General features: G+C 42.6%; 1 protein-coding gene across 8 annotated transcripts in view; it reads right to left on the bottom strand.

Annotated features, from left to right (window-relative positions):
• The window catches only part of UAP1 (UDP-N-acetylglucosamine pyrophosphorylase 1), a 46,722-nt gene extending 43,382 nt beyond the window's left edge, over positions 1-3,340 (bottom strand). For 2 of the 8 annotated variants that reach the window (XM_072648798.1, XM_072648794.1), the window contains exon 1: positions 2,962-3,173. The gene's annotated coding sequence lies outside the window, so the exon portion shown is untranslated. Of the gene's footprint in view, positions 1-729; positions 808-2,887 lie in introns of all 8 variants that reach the window. The other 6 variants (XM_072648800.1, XM_072648797.1, XM_072648795.1 and 3 more) reach the window with 5 other exon arrangements.
• Positions 3,341-19,521: the final 16,181 nt, after the last annotated feature.

Here is a 19,521-nt window from a genome sequence, read left to right on the forward strand (position 1 = left end):
TATATAGGAATACCCATACAGATTTAAATTTATTCTTAACAGACAGCTATTATATCATTGTTCTCACAAATACAGGACTAGTCTTTCCATTTCCATCAAGCACTTAGCATAATGCCTGGAATACAGTAGACACTATAAAAATCCTTATTCCCTTCCCCCCTTCCATTTAGGAACTCCTTTGAATTTCATAGAGATACGAGCATTTGGCAACAAACAGCAACAAATGGGAGCGCTAGTCTGAGGAATGTTTGGCCTGCATAAAGTACTTTCCTAAAAGCAGATTCTGGATAATTACTTTGGGGATGATGCAGAAGACATAGGTCGAACTAAGGCTGGAAGGGACTACTGAGCTCTTTCCAAATTCCTCTTCTTATAGATAAGGAAACTGAAGCCAAGTACTTTTTGCCATCCAAATACTAATCAGACCCTATACTTTGCTTAGCTTCTAGGACTAGATGAGAATGGATACATTCATGGTAACATAGCTACACATAAGTAACTTTCAAATAGGTCACTTGGATAACGTGTCCAGTGCTAGTCCTCTTTCTAAAGTTTCTGAAGCACCTCCATCAGAACAAACCTTTTGCAATTCTAATGTCTAGAATTCTGCTTTTCAGATTAAAAACAAACATGATACTGTTCTGAAAATCAGGACAAGATCTGATACAATCAAGAAGCTTCATGTCTACTTTTTTTCTTAATGTCCATTTTTAACCTGTGAAATTTTACCTTCCTTTGGTTCCATCGGTTGCCACAGTCAAAGGATTCATCACCAAATGGCCAAGTGGCAATGTCAGATACATCCAACTAAGGGAGAGAAAAGTAACCCCTTCCTAACTGCACCCTCAAGCAAAGGCTTAGAAAAAGAGCCATCAGCTGACATATGGAAAGGAAGTCTAGTACCTCTCCTGTTAATACTATATTTGTTTCTAAGCCGACTTCCAGAAACACAACAACAAAATTTGTTATGACATTTTCCAATTAATATTTGTCTCTCATAGAGTCTGAGTAGTTGATTCCTTTACTAAGTATTATAAAGTCATTTCCTTTAGTAGTGGTATGTGATTATTAAATAATCACCAGTACCCCAACATACAATAAGTATTTAGACTTTAACAGTTTGTTAAAAAGACAAAGCGGGAAAAATGACATTAAATATGAAAATGAATCAAAGTTCTCTTGAGCAATCATTTGCTAAGGTAAAAGCCCTTATTGTTTTAAAACTATTGCTGGAGAACTGACAAGGATACTTGATCCTGTAAATGGTTGGCAACATATTCTAGGAAGCATTTCTTGGTCCCTGCTAAATGAGCCAAATGACTAATGGAGAAGACTTGGACAATTACCTTCAGTTTCTTCCAACTCCACAGTCTTCACCCCACCCACAAAACACACAATAAATCTCCCCAGGACTTCCTTAATCCAAAGGTACCATGCAATCATATCCCTATAAAATCAAATACCATCGGTATGTCATTCACCGAATACTCCTATAAACTGTGGATAGGCTTGCCAGGACTTTGGCCCAAACCTGACACAAAATCAGCAACCTCCCAAGTCCAGGATGCACGACCCCCTTTCCTTCCATTCGAAAAAGGATTCTTTGGAAGCCCAAGAACCTCACCCAAGAAACATCAACAACCACTCCCTGCCTCCCTCCAGGATAAAGCTTTAAAATGCACACACTCACACACACACACACACACACATACACACACACACACACACACAGACACACACACACACACACACACATACACAGACACACACACACATACACACACACACAGACACACACATACACAGACACACACATACACAGACACACACACACAGAGACACATGCACAGAGACACACACGCACAGACACACACGCACAGACACACAGACACACACACACACACACACAGACAAACACACAGACACACACGCACAGACACACACACAGACACAGACACACACACACAGACACACACGCACACAGACACACACACAGACACAGACACACACGCACAGACACACACGCGCACACACACACACACGCACACACATACACAGACACACACAGACACAGACACACACGCACAGAGACACACACGCACAGACACACACGCACAGACACACAGACACACACACACACACAGACAAACACACAGACACACACGCACAGACACACACACACACATACACAGACACACACACAGACACAGACACACACACACAGACACACACGCACACAGACACACACACAGACACAGACACACACGCACAGACACACACGCGCACACACACACACGCACACACATACACAGACACACACACACAGACACAGGCACAGAGACACACACACACACAGACACACACACACAGACACACACACACACACAGACACACACACACACACACAGACACACACACACACGCACACACACACACACACATACACAGACACACACACACAGACACAGGCACAGAGACACACACACACAGACACACACACACAGACACACACACACACACAGACACACACACACACACAGACACACGCACAGACACACACACACAGACACACACACACACACACACACACAGACACACACGCGCACACACACACACACACAGACACAGACACACACACACACACACATCACTGCTCACCTTCCTGACTAGGCTCCCCTACCCACGCCCAGAGGCAGCTGCACCAGAAGCCCCCGGCCCCCCAATGCCCACCCTGACCTCACCTCTGATCATCTCCATCACCCCTTAACCCCAACCCAATTCCCCCTTGTAACCTCCCCCTCCCCAACCCCAAGACAAGCCCCCATCAGCCCAGGCGCCCCCTGACCTTCCCCCACCCCCAGGATCGAAGGGAGCTTGCCAGACATACAGTAAGCGCTTCATTCGTGCTTATTCCCTGGCCCTCGCCCCCTACATCCTTCTCCCTGCGACCCCACTGCCTACCCTGTGCCCAGCTGCCCAACCCGCTTAACTGGCGAGGGGAAGGGAGGCTGGCAGGGTACCCGGGCTCACGCTTGCCCATCTGCGTGGACCCGCGTGGACGAGGTCCGGGCACGAGCTGAGCAGAGGGCTGTGCGCGTGCGCGCTGGAGCCCAGCCCCTGGCAGAGGGGGCCGGACGGGCGGCGGGCCAGTCGCTCACCTCCTCCGGGGAAGCGCCGCGCTCTCCGTCCCTCGGCCGGACCGCTGGGGGCGCCCGGCGCCGCCCCTCCTTTATAGGCCCGGCCGAGCCTCCGGCCAGCCCGCCCCCCACCCCCGTCTGCCCGCGAGCAGTGGTTCGACCTGACGGGGCGGGCTCTGAGGCCGCGCCCCCCGGCCGGACACGTCAGCGCCTGGAGCGCCACGGCCACGGGGCCGGCCCTGAGAGGGGCTGCCGAGCGAGAGGGGGCGGGGCGCCCATACGTCACTCCCTCGGGGTGGCCCAATGGGGGTTGGACCTCCCGGAAAGGGGCGGGCCCCTCCCCTGGGGGTCCGCGGCCAGGTGGCAATTGCGTCAGCCGGACGGGCGGGGCGGCTCCCTGGACGTGGCCGGGGGAAGGGCCCGTGGTCTGGCGCCGATCGCTTCTCCAGCAGCTGCCAAGGCAGACGGGCCCTTCCTCCGTCGTGCCCCTCCCTCGCGGGGCCGGGCTGGGTGGATTCGAAAGGATGTAGGCATTCAGGGCTCTTAGCACCTGGTGCCAACCTTGACTGCTTCCTGCCCTCCTCCCGCCCTGACGGCCTCCGTGCATTTCCTTGGGTCGTGTCCGCCACCAGTTGTGCCACCCAGACTCCTCCCCTCCCTTAGAGGCTTGGTTCAAGGAGTCACCTCCTCTGTTCAGCCTTCCAGGGTTCTCCCCACCCCCGCAAAAAAATAGGTTCGCAGGAATTAAAGCTGAAAGGAGTCTGGCCTTAGAGAGCATCTAGCCCCCCCACGCCCATTTTGTAGTGGGGAAACTGAGGCCCAGAAAAAGGAAGTGGGATTACAAGTTTACTTTATAAAATGTCATTGAAATCTTTGGATTTAGATCTGGAAGGAACCTTAGCCATCTAAGTCATTGTACAGATTTGGAAACTGAGGCCCAGAAAGCTCAAGCAAGGACACAAGCAGTAAGTGAGAGTAAGGATTCCAGCCTAGACGTCCCAACTCCAAATGAGTTCCTCATTTAACCACAAATTCCAGAGCTGAGCCCTTTTTGTTTTAGAGGCAAGTAAAAGATCCCTGGAGAGCCCTTGGGGCATGCATAGATAGCCTGTTATAATCCTGGTTAGAGGACACAAATAATTGATAGGATGGGGGTTGCCTTTAAGATGGTAAACTGGTTGGGACTCATGGGGCTGGACTTTTGTGATCTATAAAAATGTGCTGCATGACAATCTATCTTTCTTTCTTTTTCTCTCTCTCTTTCTCTGTCTCTCTTCTTTTCTCTTTCTCTTGCATTTCTGCTTTTCAGCGGGGACTGCATTGAGTAACTGGCCTCTGCTATCCCAAAGTCAGGCTGCTACACCTCTCCCCCAGAATCTAGGGGCACCCCTGTGGGGTTAGGGATATCTCTAATACCATCAGTTTAAGCCTTTATTCCTGGTGTGTTCTCTTCCACAGTACTTTTAGCCATCAGTGACTAGTGCCCTGGTTCCATTTAACAACACTGATTAACTTTTACAAAGGAATATTTACTTCAAAGACATATCAAGAAGAAAACTATATTCAATGCCCTGATCCCTCAGGGACATACTCTCCCCTCTATCACCTCAGTGTCTGGGGAAAGTAGGCCAGATGGTTGACTGGTTGGTTGGTTGATCATTGTCCTACATTCTCAAAGAAGACCAAAATGGCATCACTGTGTTGGGGTCAACTGTGGGTGATCAGACCAATACGAGCTCTGAAGGCTCTACCACAGGTCAGGTACATACAGTTCATAGGAATGTTTGGTGTAGAGATGTCTCAAAATTTATGTGTTCCATGTTTCTTTTGAATTACTGCAGTTCTGGTTTTTTCATAGAGTATGGTGCCTTCTTTGATGTGGGCACACCATGCTGGATGGTCTTGTGCTAGCATCTCAGACAGTACAATTTCTACATAACTATCAGTTCCTCCAATTCACATCCAAATGAAGCATTGCTATGGGATGAGTCCTCATCTCGACTACTTAAGGGGTTCACCTTAAGAAAACCAGAAGTTCTATAAAAATCGTGTCACCATTCAGATATTTATGAAGTATATACTTAATACTCAGGTCAGAATTAGTATTCTCATAGAGTTTATTTGTTATAGCTTTAGTAGCAATCATAGTTTAGTTTAATTATTTGCAACATTTGTTTAGTAGTATTTATACATTTTATTAAATTTATTTTTAAAATATATTTAAAGCGAAGATTGTATATCAATTTCAAAGAATTCAGAATGGTATAATCCCAGTAACTTATCTTCTTTTTCTTTATAGCACCTATCCCAAAGAGAGCCTTGTAATCATATTGCCAGGGTACCGGTCCAAGCTAAAACCTTCTTCCTTCACCCCAAAAGAATTTGGGCCCTATTTGTGCAAGGAGGGGTTTGCAGGTACAATATGACACTTTTTAAAGTACCTGTTGTGTGTAACACTATAGAAGGTGTAGGGTGAAATAGAGAAGCACAAAATCTTTGATTTGGAAGTATTAAGGGGTCCCCTGAACTTGCCTTTTTGAGTTGCATATTTTCCAGAAACACTGGACCCAGAGCATTCAGAAAGCCCTGAATGTGTCAAGGATGAAGCTTCCCCTAAGCTGACATAATTTTTTGTTGCACTCAAGTTGAACTCCATGTGTGTCCTTGGGAGGAAAGACTGGGAAAATGCTTGTGCATTGGGGTCCTTTGCAGGTAAGCAGACCCTCCTAGCTTTGCAGTCTAGCAGTTCCCAATGGAAAAGAATGGGGTTTTTGCCATCACCTGGCTCCTCCCCATGGGGATTAGTCTTGTCTTTTTTCCCACCTTTGCTGCACCATTCCCCCTCCCATGTCACACCCCTTCCTGGTACACCCGTTTTCCTTTGCCCTGCTATTAGAAAAATGTCAACTTCTGTAAAGACTGGAAACCCTTTGGGTTCCACATGCATATTCGTTTCTCTTGTAAGAAACCTGAAACAACAACAAAAAATAGTCCCTGCTCTCAAGGAGCACCCGGTCCTGTGAGGAAGACAACATGTAAACAACTACGGCCAAACAAGTTATATTACACAGGAACCTTTGAGGGGAATCTTAGAGAGGGAATGCACCAAGATTAACGACTGGGAAAGGACTCTTGCAGAAGGTAGGGCTTTAGGTGAGACTTCGACAGAAGCTGGGGAACCTGGAAGGCGGAGATATACAAGAGACAGGTAGAGTCCTGCCGCCGCTAGGAGCAGGTGGGGTGGGAAGGGGAGGCAGAGTGCGGACGAATACTGAAGGTGGCTCCTGAACGGAGTCTTGAAGGAAGCCAAGGATTTTCAAAGGCAGAGATTATAAGGAGAACAGTTCACAGGAACAATGTAGAAGACAGCCTAGTGAAATGGCAGGAAGAGGACCAGATGTAAAAAGCTTTAAATACAAAATGGAGTTTACAGTATATTTAGTTTTAAAATAGAGGACCACAGGCCTTTATTGAATGAGCGTGTGTGTGTGTGTGTGTGTGTGTGTGTGTGTGTGTGTGTGTGTGTTGGGCAGGGGAGGTGACAAGGTCAGACATGCACTTGAAAATCACCTTGGAAGTGTTGACCTGAAAACTTAGTTAGAGAAAAGGCAACAGGCTAAATGCATACATTTTATGATTTAATTAATTAATTGATCAATTCCCTATTAAAGAAAACGGTAACATAATGCATTATGGAGCCAGAAATATTCTGGCTACCAATACAAAGAACTGGGCAAACTTAAATATGTTTTAGGACAAAGAAGTGTTCCATGTCCTTCAGATGTATGATCTCCATAAGTGACTAACTAGACCACTGGAAAGGAATTTCTTAATTGCATAGGTTGTAAATACAATAAGATAACAGAGTTTGATAAAGTTTCACATAGAAATTATGACCCAAGATGTCTATGTTTTCTTTACCATTAATATGCCATAACATAATATATGTCTACAAATACTAAGATATGGAAAATGTCCCATTATTCAAGATAGTGTCTTAGGTTAAAGGTCTCTTAAGGAATGTTAAGTCAGCCTTGTCTGGCTTTGTTGACATAGGAAGAGGCATTCTCTGAGTTTGCTTCAGAGAGAACAAAGAGATTATTCCAAAATTTTATATTAAACATTATCAGACGCAATATGGAGGATGTATAAGGGGAGAAACATTTGAGGCAGGGGAACCATTTAGGTGGCTGTTGAAACACTCCAGGAGATGAGGACCTGAATTAGGGTGGCAGTGGTATGAATGGAGAGATTCGAACATAAACAAGAGATATTATTAAAGAAGAAACATCAAGAACTGCTAACTGATTGAACATGTAGAATGAGTGAGAGTTAGAATTTGAGGAAGACGCTGAATTTGCAAATCTGGGTGACTGGAAGGATTATTACCCTTTACTGTCATGGAGAGTTCAGAAGGGTGAGTTTGGTGGAAAAGCTGATGAGTTCTGTTTTGTGCATCACAAGTTTGAGATACCCATGGGACATCCAGATAGCACTGTATACCAGGACTGGAGAAATTCTCTAGACAAAGACTTCGGCTATATGCATCTGGGAAAAAAGATGGTTAAACCCATGGGAGCTGATGAGGGAGCCCTTTCCACTTCTGAATGCCTCTGTAAGGAAATTTTTCCTTCTTTTTTTATGTTCAGGTAAGATACGCTCCCTTCTCTCTCACGGAGATTACAGTTTAGTAAGGGATAAGATACATATGCAAACAACCACAAAATACAAAATGAGTATTCTAGAGAGATGAAAAACAAAGTCCCATTACAGATTAGGAATGGGGCACCGAGCAAAATGCAGCTGATACAAAGAAAGGCTAAAAACCCTCCCTGCCTTCTAGGAGCTTACCCCGGAATGGAGGAGACTGCACAAAAGAAGCTATAAAGCCGCAGTGGGAGAAGGTCCCCAACTCCAGGGCATGAAGTCCAGATAGCAAATGGAAAATTATGAGTGTCTGCCCTGAGCAACTGACTTCAGAGGAGGATGTCTCCCTGCCAGGGAGAGAGAAGCACTCTGGGGTTGGGCTACTAAGGAGGTGTGAATTCCTATCAAGGAATTCCTCCTTGGAGGAGATGGCAGCATTTGAGATTTTACACAGATCACAGGGGCACTGCACCCCTCACCCCCTTCATGTGGAAGGGATAAATGTACTAAGTATTTAGGGTGGTTGGAAATCGACCACAGCTAATTGCAATTCACATTTTGTACACAAATGGCCTACAAGATACCATCAATAAAAAAGTATGACAAAAGAAAGTAGCCCAGTCTTGCTGCACCAATTGGTGGTTGTTGTCCTTTGTCTTCAAAGAGGACCAATATGACATCACCATGATAAAGTGAAGTTTCAGTGTGTCCAGCTGTGGTTCATCAGACCAATACCAGCTCGAAATGCTCTATCACAGATTGAGCACAGATAGTCCATGTGAATATTTGGGGTGGATATCCCAAATTTGCACATCCTGCATTTACTTTGTGCTGTCTCAATTCTGCTTTGCTCATACAGCACAGCACCTTTTCTTTATGTGGGCATGCCATGCTGAGAGGTCCTATGCCAGTGTTTCCCATGTTGCACAGTCAAATCCAAAGTTCTTGAGAGAGACCTTGAGAGTGTCCTTGTATTGCTTCTTCCGGCCACCATGCGATCATCTGCCCCATGCGAGTTCTCCATAAAAGTCTTTTTCTGCAAGCATACATTTTGCATTTGAACAACACAGCCAACCCATCAAAGCTGCGCTCTCTGAAGCATAGTTTGAATGCTTGGCAGTTGAGCTCAAGCAAGGACTTCAGTGTCTGGTGCCTTATCCTGCCAGGTGATCCTCAGAATCTTCCTAAGACAGTTCAAATGGAAATGATTCAGTTTCCTGGCATGGCACTGGCAGGCTGTCCATGTTTCACAAGCATGTAACGAGGTCAGCATAATGGCTCTGTAGACCTTCAGTTTGGTAGTCAGTCTAATACCTCTTCTCTCCCATATTTTTCTTCAGAGTCTCCCAAACACTGAGCTAGCTCTGGCAATGCATGCATCAACCTCATTGTCAATGTGTACATCCCTGGAAAGTACACTACCAAGTAAGTGAACTTATCCACAACATTCAAAACTTCTCCATTTGTTATAACCAATGGTTCCATGTATGAATGGTGTGGTGGTGGGTGATGGAGCACCTGTGTTTTCTTGGTGTTAATTATTAGGCCAAAATTAGCACAGGCAGCAGAGAATTGATCCATATTTGTTACATCTCAGCTTCAGAGGCTGCATTGAGTGCACAATCATCTGCAAACAGAAAATCATGCACCAACACTCCCTCCACTTTGATCTTGGCTTGTAGCCTTTTCAAATTGAAGAACTTGCCATCAGTAAGGTAGTTGACTTTGATGCTATGTTCATCCTCATTGAAAGTGTTTGTCAACATGCCTGAAAACATCATGCTAAAAAGCATGGGAGCAAGCACACAGCCCTGTTTCACTCCATTGGTGACTGGGAAGGCATGAGAGCTTTGTCCATTATCCAGAACCCGGGCAAACATGCCATCATGACATTGATGTAGAATACTGATGAACTTCTCTGGGCAACCAAATTTTGACACAATTTTCCATAAGCCGTCAACAACTAACAGTGTCAAAGTCTTTGGTTAGCTATAAACATTGTGTACAGACAACTGCTCCTGGAATTTCTCCTGGAGTTGTTGAGCAGCAAACCATATAATCAACTGTTCCTCCGCTCTTTCTCAAGCCACACTGGCTCTCAGGTATGTGACCATCTTCCAGGTGAAGGATCAGCCTATTAAGGAGGACTCTAGCAGCACCAATAAAGATTTGCCTGATGCTTTTTCCACTGAATGGTTACTTTGGGAAAAGACATTGTGCTGGGTACCATGGAAGGGGGGAGTACACAATTCCTACCCTCAAGGTCCTTACATCTATTTGAGTATATGAGATAAATGTTAACTGTAGCAAGAAGTAAATTACAAGGCCAAATGAAAAATACATACTTTAGGTAAAATAGAAATTTGGAAAAGACATTTCTATGGACTGCTGCAATCAGGGAAGTCTTCCTAAAGGAAGTGGAACTCATTTTGTCTCCCGAAAGATGCATAAACTGGTTCAATAAACAGAGAAGAATGGGAAGATTAAAGATTTGAATATGAAAGGGACTTTAGACAAATTGGGAGTCAGAAAACCCAGGTTCTAGTCCTGACCCGGACACTAAGTATCTGCTTACTGATTGGTTGACTGCTAGACTTTTGAAAGATTATTTAACCTCTCTCAGCCTGAAATTCTTCATCAATAAAGTGAAAATAAAGGGATGTTTTGAGGAATAAAAATTAATAACAGTATGCAAAAAGTCTTTGAAATAAGGGTAAGGGTCAGCTGATTGTAAGATTAGAAATAGGACAAAAGTGAGAGTTGGTTTGTAGGCATACCTTCTCTATTACTTCCCCCCAAAAAAGTCAGTCAGATTGGTCAGGGGCCTAAGCATCTACGATGGTATTTAATAGACTAGTCCAGCCTTTGATTGGAGTGACTATTGCCTCATGCTAGATCTTTTCCCTTCTGAAGTCAGGAAGACCTGAATTCAAATCCTGTGCTCTTAGTAGCTAGGTGACACTGAGCAAGTCATTCAACCTTTATTTCCCTCAGTTTCCTGATCTGTAAAATGGCAATAATCACAGCACCTACCTCTCAGGGCTGTCATGATGAACAAATGAGATATTTGCAAAGTGATCTGCACACATTAAAGTACTATGGAAATGCAAGTTAGTATTTATTATTATCTTTATTACTTTATTATTTAATATTGTTATTATTATTATTACCTATCTACAGAGAAATGTAGCCATACTTCAGGAAATAAACAAGGCACTCCCTCAGCCTGACCCTACTCGCTGATCCCCTCTTGCCATCCTGTCGATGGCTCTACCTGGCCAAAACTCCTCCTCTACTCCACCACCAGGTTCCTCCCTGCCCTCACCCCAGTTTCTGCCCCACCTCAGACCTTTGTCCCTGCCTTCTTCTTTAGATGAATGCAAACCCATGTCTCCTCCATAATCGAGAACCATCACTTTATCTCTCTGTCCTTGATAGCTGCCATCCTATGTCTCTTTTCCCTTTTGTGGCTAAATGCCTTGAGAAGGCTGTCTACAATAGCCTTCTACTTCCCTTCTTCTCATTCTTAACTTTGTCATTTGGCTTCTGTCATAATGATCCTGCCCAAAGTTCTCTTTCTAAAGTTACCAATGATCTCCTAATCATCAAATCTAATGGTCTCTTCTCCATTCTCATCCTTCTTGATCTCTGCAGACTTTGACCCTGTCAATTACCCTCTTTTCCTTGGTTTTCCTCCTTTTGCTGTCTAGGTTTTCACTGATCTCTCCTAGTTCTCCTCCATTCTCCTTCTCAGTCTTCTTTCTAGGCCATGCCTGCTGAGCATGGGTGTCCCACATAGTTCTGCCCTGGGTTCCCTTCTCCAGCTTCCATTTCAATTATCATCATATGCTGCTAACTTTCAGATCTACTTGTTTATTGCTAACCTTTCTCCAGAGTTCCAGTCATACATCTCCAACTGCCTTTTAGACATCTCAGATGGGATATCCTATAGACTTCATAAACTCAAAATGTACAAAACAGAACTCATTATCTCTCCCTGCCCCCCCCATATCCTCTCCTCCAAACTTCTGTTACCATCAAGGGTCCCACCGTCCTCCCAGAGTCCCAGGCTTGAAATCTAAGAATCTTCCTCAGCTCCTCACTTGTCAAGTCCTGCTGTTTCTACCTTCATAACATGTCTCATATATTGTCCCATCTTCTCCTCTGACACTGTAACCACCTTGGAGCAGGCTTCCATCAACTCATACCTGAACTATTGCAAGAGTGGTTCTTTGGTTCCCCTACCTGGTCTCCTTCCACTCCAATAAATCCTCCAGTAAGCTGCCAAACACAGCTTTCCCCAAAACACAGGTCTATCTACATTACCCCCACACATATCCTCATACATTCACTGAATTACCCTGGCTCTTGCTACCTTCAGGATCAAAAATATAATCATCTGGTGGGCATTCTAAGCCCTTCATAACCTTTCCCCTCTTCCCTACGTTTCCAGTCTTCTTCCATCTTACTGCCCCCCATTTACTCTGCAACCTAGTGACACTGGCCAACTATCTATTCCTCATACAAAAAGCTCCATCTTCTATCACCAGGCATTTTCAATGACTATAGCACTTTCAATCACTGATCAAATGAGATAACATAAAGGAAAGTGTTTTGCAAACCTTAAAGTGTTATGTAAATGCTAGCTATTATTATCATTATGGGGCAGCTAAGTGGTTCAGTGGATAGAGCACTGGGCTTGGAATTGGGAAGATATCTCTTCCTGAGTTCAGATCTGATTTCAGATACTTGCTGGCTATGTGACCCAATGCAAGTCACTTAACCCTGATGGCCTCAGGTTCCTCACTGCAAAATGAGCTGGAGAAGAAAATGACAAACCATTCCACTATCTTCGCCAAGAAAGCCCCCAATGGGTCATGAAGAGTACAACACAACTGAAATGACTGAACAACAACAGAGTAGGACACAACTGAAATAACTGAACAATAACAAAAATTATCATTATCCATAGACTATAGTCCATCTTAGAAAGCTGGAAATGATTCAAATAAAAAAGTTGGAAACATTTATAACAACTTAAGGTAATAAAATTATGTTTCAAGTCATAATTTTGAAGCCAGACAGGACCTTAGAAGTAATATATTTCAACCTTCTCAACAAGTCCACCGAGGTTGGGTGGTTTACCTAACAACACACAGCTCTTTAGAGTCAAGGCCATGACTATGAGACTCACTTCTCCTCAGTTCCTTCTTCAGGGCTTTTTCCCAACACACTGCTTTATTAGGAAAATCCTATGCAGGGAGCAGGAATATACTATGCACAGCAATTATACAAGGGTCAGCAATCTACCATAAAGTACGCAAAGAGCACAGTTTTTAAAAGTTACCATAAATCTAAAATTAACAAGCTTGCAATATAAAACACTAAACATTTAATAAAATGAGATATGAACTGCTTTGCTAACCTTGAAGTACTATATAAAGGCTAGCTATTATTATGTAGTTAATGATTGATGTTAGATTTTGGGGAGATGATTTATATTAAATATCTTATTTTGTTAGTCATTTTTCAGTCATGTTTGGACTTTGTGACCCCATTTGGAGTTTCCATGGTAAAGGTATCAGAGTAGTTTGCCATTTCCTTCTCCAGATCATTTTACAAATAAGGAAATTGAGGCAAATAGGGTTAAGTGACTTGCCCAGGGTCACACAGCTAGGAAATGTGTGAGGCCAGATTTGAACTCACAAAGGTGGGTCTTTCTGACACCAGGCCCTGCGCTCTATCCACTGTGTCACCTAGCTTCCTCTAAATATCTTATAGTCGTTAACAAAAGCTATTGTGCAAGTTCAAATGAAAACCTTATTTTTATAGGAATTTCTCTATAGAAAGCATAAAGTGTTTCATAATAATTCCAGGAATCATTCTCTTTCACAAATAGCCTGCACTGCAACAACTAAGTATTTAAAGGGCTCACTAATGATGTTTAGTTGTGAGGGTGGAGGGGTCAGAAGGTTGTGCAAAGACTGCTGAATTTGAAGATAGAGATCTGAATCCTGGCTCTAATAACTGCCTGTTTGACCTTAATTAAGTCATTTTATCTTCAGGACTCAGTTTCTTCATCTGCAAAGTTACTAGAGGATAATGTTTTGTATATACTGCATATACACTTTTCATTTGTTTCTATAGGTATATATTTCATCCTCTAATAGAAGGAGAACAGGGACTATTTAGGATTTGTCTCTGCATCCCCAGAACATAGTATAGAGCCTGGTATAGATCAGGTACTGAGTAAGTGTGTATTGATTGATGGATTTATTAACCTGGTTCTCCTATACATCTTTCTCTTGCTTCTTCTCCATACCTCTGAACCCTGATATTATGGGACCCCTAGACAGAGAAAATCCTTTGGCATCTTCCATGTAGTAGAAACTCATCTGCTGAATAAAAATAATTCTATAAGAGAGCAATGGGGAGGAGATCCAGATACATGTACCCACCTTGCTGACAGAATGTTTAGGGCTGACTGGCTATCTAGTAGCTTTAGAACATGTCTGACACTACCTGACCCTACCTCTTCCCTTCCTGGCGCTCCTCCAAATCACTCAGGAGCCCTACTAAGGAAACTGAGGAATACAGGAGTAAAGGCCTTGAGAAGCATAGATGCCACTTAACTAACACTGAATGACTGATGAAGAGCAAATATCCATATCAGGAGCTGTCAGTACAAGAGGACCTCTGTGCTTCCCGTATTTCACCACCTAATTGTCAAAGATTTCATGCCAAATCTTTTTTGCAAAAAAGCGGGTATGACCATTATGTGAAGCTTTTATTAAAAAATTGTGCTGGTATTATTTAAAAATCATTTATTACTAATCTGTCTTTGGTGTGCAAGATTAGGATGCACAGAATACTTGTGAATAAATGTTAAAATTGGGAAGATGCAAGTCTTACCATATCCCGTGACTTAGTCATGGCAGTTTTCCCTGCCCAGCTATTCCCCTGGCACCAACAGCTCTTCATTGGGTTGAGTGACAATACTGTTAGTACTGCAGCACTCTAAACAAATGGTGCGAGTCAGTTTTCAGAAATATACTGACAATGCGCATGTGCTGAGAATTCTAGGCTCACAGCTCTCAAGAAATAAATGTGTATTCATGTGCAAAAAGTGAATACATTGCTGCTCTGTTTACCTTTTAAGCGGTGTGAGGAGCAGAATTATGCCATGTGACTATTACACGATGAAAAGTTATAAACCAGTTTTTGAATTGAAAAAACAGGATTATGTGGTGGCAGCAATTATGTGGTGAAATATGATACTTGTGGTATGAACTGTGCAAATGAATACATATTCTCTGTCCTAGTCTCCTTTGAAAACAACATAGATTTTCTAGACCTTTGGTCAATATTGGGGGTATGGCTCACACTAGAGCGTAGCCCCCTCAAGGGCCTTCAGTGGTAGCCTAGCGACCTCAGCCAATTATCTCAGCTTCTAAAACTAACATTCTTGGAGAGTAAGTTTATGAATTATGAGAAGTTGGCTTAATACATATTGGACAGAAGCTGAGACACAAGTACTCACAAAAAAGAAAACTCTATTTCAAGCATGTCATTTTGTACAAGGGAAAGACTTCAGTCTGCTATAAGGCCATCCTGACAACAGGTCTACTCTTTTTCCAGGATATGTGTGTATGTATTTATAAACACAAACACATACAAATGAACATGTGTATGTATATGTACATATATTATCTTATTTACATATATATGAGTGGGTATGTATGCACATGTAATATAACCAAATCATAGCTTGGTTCCAAGAGGCAGTACTGCCTAGCGGCCAGAGTATTGGGCTTCGACTTAGGAAGGTCTGGGTTTTAATCCCATTTCAGACCTTCTTAGCTTTATGACCATGAGCGAGTCACTTAATCTGTTTGCCTCAGTATCCTTATCTGTAAAACGGAGGTAATAATAACACCTACCTTGCAGGGTGGTTACAAGGATCAAATGAGTTAATGTATTCCAAGTGTATCCTAGATATCCAATGCGATGTATTCTAAACCTTACAAAACAATACACAATGAGTTATTGTTCAATTATTTCACTGGGAAAATGCAATACACTCTATAGGGATTCATTTATTGACACTTTTTTTACAAGAACATTATGATAACATTGGTGGTTACTTGTATACAATGGATATCTGCAGTAAATTACTGAATATAAATGTGTATTTCTGGAGAAACCTCTGGTGTTTTTCAGCCTGTCCTTCCTTAGGTCCAAAAAGCTGTCTCCATCCTCACCATGCATGCACCCTTACTTGCCTGGTATTCCCTCTCCCCTTATTCCTTGCTCTTTTCCTCCCCTCTCCTGAATTTAGAGCCATCTATGCAGAGCCCTAACCTGGGTGGTGCAATTGGGGCTTTTTTCCTGGATGGGGAAACTTAAAGGGTTACTGGCAAGTGTATTCCTCTAAGGAAGAAGGAAGGGTAAAGACTTGTGGTGGTGGTGGGGATGGAAGGTGGGGTAGAAGTGTTTGGATAGGCAGAGCCATTGATACAGGACTGTAAGGGTATGTGTATCTACATCTATACAGGGGGCTGATGAGATGTGAAGTTCCTTCAGAGTCCCTTAAGGAATACCAACAAAAGTCACATCCCAGCATTCCAGCACCCTTTTCCATCATTTTAGGATATTCTATTAGCCATTTTAGGCATTAGGTATTAGACATTCTATAAATGTCAATAAGCTCTACTTAGACACCTGTTTTCCATTCCTTTTTTTAACATTGTTTTAAGTTTTATTTGCCAATAAATTAAAGTGCATTCATAATGTTTTATTCTTTTGGACACTTTTAAAATTCAAAGCCCCTAAGAAATGGCTCAGCCTCCCATTTAATATTCACATTCAGAACCTTCCTCATCTTGACTCATCTGAAAATAATGAAGTTTGTAGATTTCCTTGTCAGATGTAACTACATGAAACCAATCATGAAGATTGTTCTTCTTAAGATATTTCTTGGTAAGATATTTAGGTATCATTTAGAGAACTCCTTCTCAGACACTAATGGTGATCTTATTCTTGAAGTGCTCAATATGAACAACATTCCCTAGGTTCCCTTTTTTCCATTGACTTTAACTTTCTTCTTCAAGAATTGCTCAAAATTTCCAGAATCAAAGATTCCATCTTCAACTGGATGAGTAAAGTCAAGGTTAAACTTCCAAGTTGATCTCTTAGCCTTTTATCTTTTGGTGGTACCATCTTGGACATACATTGTGGAAAGAGTCCATTCCCTTTTCAGCGGGCCAATTGTAATGTTTATCACATTACAACCCACTGTGAGAACATTTGCTACCAAATATTGGAGGACTGAGCAGGAGAAACTGAACATTTGAGGCACATAGGTGGTACAGTGGATAGAATACCAGGCCTTGAGTCAGGAAGGTCTGAGATCAAAATCCAGCCTCTCACATTAGCTGTGTGACCCTGGGCAAGTAATTTAACTCCTGTTTGCCTCAGTTTCCTCATCTGTATCTACCACCTGGTGTTGTTGTGAGGATCAAATAAGACAATAATTTTTAAGCTCTTAGCAGAGTGCCTGGTACATAGTAAGAGCTATGTAAGTGTAATCTATTATTAGTATTAATAATAATAGTTATTATCATCATCTCTCCAATCCCTAATTTCATTCCCTTGGACCTAGGACTTAGGAGATGTTAGAGACTGAGCAGATGAGATTCATTAGCTCTCTCCATGGAAGCATGACTACTGACAGAGGCACTTGTAGCCCCATTTCACTATTGCCCACATTAGCAACCTCAAAAGTCCTGGTGTGAAGGGGAGATAGTGTAGGGCAAGGGCACCTAATGCCATGGTGAGACAAGATGAATGTTTACATTTTCCAACTTCCAATGACACTATTTTTGTGATTTCTATGTACAAGATCCTTTGCAACTCTCACTGACTGGCAGAAAGGGAGACTTTCATTGTTGCAGTGGGTGTAGGGCTGCTTCAGACACGTGGGGCACTGAGAGAGCACCTTGTCCACCATGGCCATCCTACTGATGCTCCCTTATAGGATTGTAGATGAAGCACTGGATCAGAGCTTACAAGACATCTAGTCCAATGCCTTCATTTTACGAATGAGGAAACCAAGATCCAGGGGAGGTGAAGTGATTTGCCAAAGGTTACATGCATAGTAAGTGCAAAAGTGAGATTTGGATCCAGATCCTCAGTCTCCAGAGGCAGTATGGACTCAGACAATGAATTCTTTTATTGCATTTTTGATTCTTAAAACTAGGAAAAAAAAGGAAAAAGAAGAGAAAAACAACTAATACCACCATGAAAACCTTCACTTAAAAATTATAAAATGTGTTTGACTTTTGAATAGAATCCCTGACCCAAAAACAACTCTACAGCCTGTATCTGGTAGAGTTACTGCCAACTATTATTAGATCATAGGGTTGGGTCAAACTGCATGGTTTCTAGATTTCTCTTCCCATCAGTTGCACAGTTTGTTGTTGTTGTTCAGTTACTTCAGTCATGTCTGACTCTTCATGACCCCATTTGGGGTTTTCTTAGCAAAGATACTGGAATGGTTTGTCATTTCCTTCTCCAGCTCATTTTATAGATGAGGAAACTGAGGCAAATAGGGTTAAGGGACTTGCCCAAGGTCCCATAGCTAACTAAGTATCTGAAGGCAGATTTGACTCAGATCTTCCTGACTCCAGACCTTGTGCTCTAATCACTGCATCATCTGGCTGTTCTAGTTTTCCACTGGTATGGATTAAATGTTTATACGATACAGGTAAGTTAGCTGGATGAAAGAGATAACACTTTAATATACTTTTAGAGGTAATATCCATTGAATTCCACAGATTAAATAACTTTTAGCATTCCTGCCAAGCTAAAAAACTGACTCATGAATCATAATTTAACAAGGTATTTTCCCATGAGGCTATGCATGAAGCTACACAAAAAAGTGGCAAGGAGCCATTGTTATTTCTTCTATGAGGTTATATTCAGATGGGTTTGTGGAAAGAACACTGAAGTTCAGAGAAGTATGTTTCTGCCAGCTCTGCTACTAAAAAGTTGTGAGGCTTTGGTTAAAACACAACCTCTCTCAGGCTCAGTTTATTAATGTATAAAATAAGGAGATTGGACCATGGCAGTATGGGAAGACTAGAGTTAGGAAACCTTTACAGCCATCAGCTAGCTGTATAACTGTGGCCAGCTTACTGAACCTTACTGGGACTCAAAAGGGATTGGAATTGGTGGCTTCTAAGGTCTTTGTTGGAAGAATATTGGTCTTGGAGCCACAAGGCCTGAGTTCTGTTCCTGGATCTGACGTTTATCAGCTATGTGTTTGTAGGAGAATACCTGTTCTCTCTGGGCCTGTTTCCTTCTCTTCATGACAAGAATGATACATTTTCACTATTTACCCACTGAATTAACTGTGACTAAATAAAGTACTTTGTAAGTCCTAAATAATGTATTAAATATGTTGTGTGTGAACTGTTATTTCCAAAAACAGTTAATTCAGATATAAATAGAGCAGACATTCAGAGAACCTATATACAGAACAAAGTCCTGAATCAGAAGAAGAAGGCTTTGGGAGAAGGTAAAGCAAATATTCCTGCAACCACCTCCCCTGCCCCAACATCTGCTCTGGTCTCTTTATAAGAACCAACTATTAGGTCATAGGACTGGGTTAATGCTCCTCCTCCTCTTTAAACTCTGCATGGTTTCCCTTTTCCATCATTTAAAAAAGTTAAAGTCC

The sequence above is a fragment of the Notamacropus eugenii genome, chromosome 2 (assembly GCF_028372415.1).
Source record: "Notamacropus eugenii isolate mMacEug1 chromosome 2, mMacEug1.pri_v2, whole genome shotgun sequence".
NCBI classification, from domain to species: domain Eukaryota; kingdom Metazoa; phylum Chordata; class Mammalia; order Diprotodontia; family Macropodidae; genus Notamacropus; species Notamacropus eugenii.